We start from the raw sequence: 3795 nt of genomic DNA, 5'->3' as shown, positions 1-3795 counted from the left end.
ATGTAGATCATACTCCATCCTTGTTTTTGGCCTCTGATGAAGTATTGACCGATTTGAGCTTGAGTCTTCTTTGGTTCGAGCACCAAATTATCAAATATAACGAGTTTGCTTGTCTCAATGTCATAATCGCTCATTGCTGGAACTACTCCATTTTCAAAATCTCGACGTCATCGATGGTATCCTTAAATTGATCGTAGAGCGTCTCATTCGTTTTCGTGCAGATGACGATCTTTGTAAAGCATTTGCTAAGCAGAGCGATGATATCGAGGATAATGCTGGATTTTCCACTGCCCGATGGACTTGCTATGCAGAGCCTGAAAGGTAATTCAAAATGGTCATTATTTGGATATATCTTGAGCTTTTTTATCTATCGTTTCATAGAAGTTAATCATATTTCTGTGATTGTATATACAAGTAATCACAATGTCTTCTCTTCCACCAACAACCAATAGTTCAGTCTTCAATAGCTCTTTCTTCCTTGGATCAAATGATTACTTGATCATCGCCACCGCTGGCAAGAGATACCAGAAACTCGGTGGGACTGGAGTCTTCAGTTCATTGGCTGTAGCAGGTAATCTCGACTGTGGATCGTTGACGATTGCAGGAGCTGCTGTTGATCTCAGTTCACTGTCAGGAGTCACGGCTGGCACAGTTACAGCATCCAAGTTATTTGTGGTCGATACGAATTAAGATATCAGCTCATTTCGTAATTTGACGGCAGTAAATCTTACTGGAACTCTACTGACGGCAGCGCAACCGAATATCACGTCGATTGGAACATTGTCGTCTCTGAATGTGTCTGGAGGATTGACAGCATCTACGCTGACTGGAACGCTTAGCACAGCAGCTCAACATAATATTACATCGCTTGTAACTCTCACAACTGGATTGCAATCAACGATCAGCAACAACACAACTTCATTTGCAAGCTATGCGCGTTGGACAAACAGTCTTATTACGCCAATGAGCTGTGTGCTCGAAGTGTCAAACATCGCGCCTAGGTTCGGAGCAATCTCGCAACATCCTTTTCGTGTCTGTTCAGGCAATGCAATTGCAATATGGATGGACGTTAGCCAGAACGTGAGAATTGGAACCGTAGCACCATCTGGAGCGTATAAGTTAAAATTAGATGGATCTATAAACGCTACCGCAATTAACATCAATGGAGTTGCAGTTGCTTTTCGGCTGATATAACATCTATCACCGGTATCACTGCGGGGATAGCTTCCGCAAACAAAGCTTTGGTTGTTGACAGTAGCCTAAATATCGCTGGAATAAATTCTCTCAGCGCAACATCATTGACTGGAACTTTGCTTACTCCAGCTTAACCAAACATAACGAGCGTTGGTACATTATCTAGTTTGAATCTGTCGGGTTTCAGGTATCACTCACACACAGAGCGCTGGAGGCAATGTTACTTTATTTGCTAACTCAACAGCTATAAGCACGCTCACCATCGGTATTGCAAGTGCTGGTGGCGCATGCGATATTCGATCAAGTACTGCAAGCGATCTATACCTGGATGCTAATAATACGAGAAGGCTCTCGATTAAAAGTGGAGGTAATGTCGGTATCAATACACTTCTCCAGGTTATCAACTTGATGTGAGCGGGTCTTTTAGTTCCACCAGCTTTTACATGGACAGAGCGCTTATCACAGCCTCGGCAACATATTTGAATGGTGTAACGGGGTATGGAACGTAGCCGGCTTAGCAGGTGATGGAGGTTGAGGCGCTGGCTCATATGAAAAGTCGGGAGCTTCCTCGCTAACCTCTGATGCTGTGGATCTGTTTGCAATCTTGTTGTAGCTCGTGTTGGCAGCAAACGTGCTATGGAGTAGCTTAGCGTGAAGGTCATGTTTCTCTCGATTTGTCAGCTTCGCATACGTTGGTGATTGGATCAGATGTGATTCAACAATGTGACGGATCATGTGCATGCTCATCGGCTTTCCATTGTATATTACGAAGAGCTTTGAGAGAGTTGAACTGAATCCATTATTACTATCGTATTCGCCTGGGATATTGTTGTAAACGCGCCAAAGAAGTTATGTTGGTGTTTGCCCGAGAGAATTGATTAAGAAGTGAGGAAATTGTGCAATGAGGTTGATCGTGGATCCGTCTAAATCAATAATTGTGCACCCATCAGGCGGACATTCTTGAAGTTGTTTAAATGTAGCTTTGTCCCTTGAAGATAGTTACCCGCGTCCACGGGTCGCAAATGCACTGTTGGCCATACGAGGCGCAACGGATAATGGACGTTGAGATATAGAGTGACATAGTCAAACACAAGCCGTAGATATGCAAGGCGCTTCGCTTTGGTAAGTTTACTGAGCTCGTTGCTGGAAAGAAAGACCTCACCGTATGTATCCATAAGGATCTTCTTGACTTTTTGCGGAACAGACATCAGTTCCTCGTAGCTAATATATTTCTTCTCTTCTTCGGGTGTCAGCTCATTATCCAATTTCTCCGACTTGTTCTGCTTGCTAAGTACCTTTCTTACAGCATTCTAGTATCCAAATGTATCGCGAAAGCGATTCTTGACCATCTTACAGAGTGCGTTTAGAGTGAGGATCAGACTCTCCTTGCTCTTGTAGAGACGCACTAATTCAGCAATCATGTCAGAGTTCTGAACGCCATACACGTTTTGAACATTTGCATCGTCGTACTTGTTGGGATATTGGATGCGAGCAATGAATTCTTTAGGATCCCATTGCATAGTCTCCTTCCCCAATTTGTATAATCTGAGAAGTTGTCTCAAATACAGTTCCATGGTGGCTTTGGAGAGCTTGTCATTGCTCATTTCGAGATCGCGAATAATTACTTGTTTCAGTTCATCTAGATTTTGGTTTTTGGATTTAAGCTTTGACATTTTTATTCTGTGCTTATATATAAGTTATCACAGATAGCGCGAATTCTGAAAAATTTGCTAAAGATGTATAAAAAGTTCCGTGACAACCTTAGCCACGCGCAGGCCTTAAAGGTTCTGCATGGAAAACCTGTTCGATTAACGCATGCACAGCTCAATGCTGGTCATGCTCACTATTTTGGGCCCGAGACTTACAAAAAGCTTGAGAAAGCATATGAATCTGGCAAAGGAACTACCCTTCATATGACTCACGGTGAAGTATTACGCACGCATCAGTATGGGCTAGATGGAAGTGGCTTTAGAAGAAACCTTTGGAAAGGAATCAAATCTGTTGGAAAGAATGCATGGACTTTTTTAAAAGATAATTGGAAGCCAATTGCTGTCTCCGTAATGGATACTGTTGCTGATATCACTGCTCCTGAGACTGGTGGATTTAGTCAAGAGATCCGAAAGGGAATTAAGCAAGTGACTGGAGTTGGTATGGCTGATCCACGTCGCGTTCGCCGCATGAAAGGAGGAAGCTTCAGACTGGGTTGAAATCATTTGGAAGGAAGAACCCATAAGGAGTAGCTCCACTCTCTTTGTATCGCTTGAATGTGATACGCTTGTCCAACTTCGAGATCTTCGCACAAAATTTCGATCGCTTATCAGGGACTCCACCAGCTGTCTCACACCACCTTTGATAATGCTGATACATAATATATATTTGCACGCGATATTGACCTTGCGATTCAGTGTGTACGATTCCATTCAAGCCCGATTTCTTAAGTTCATTGACATAGTTAACAATGCCCTCATTGCTAGCAGTTGTCATTGAATCATAGATAGGCGTTCGGAAGAAGGATTTTGACTTGGGGTTGGCAAACTGCTTCAAATATGTGTAGAATTTGTTTATCTCATTCTCATTCTGATCACATCATCAATCAGCTTG

This window comes from Phytophthora infestans, genomic scaffold, assembly GCF_000142945.1.
Source record: "Phytophthora infestans T30-4 supercont1.58 genomic scaffold, whole genome shotgun sequence".
Taxonomy (NCBI): Eukaryota; Oomycota; class Peronosporomycetes; order Peronosporales; family Peronosporaceae; genus Phytophthora; species Phytophthora infestans.
Note: the sequence above shows the minus strand (reverse complement) of the source record.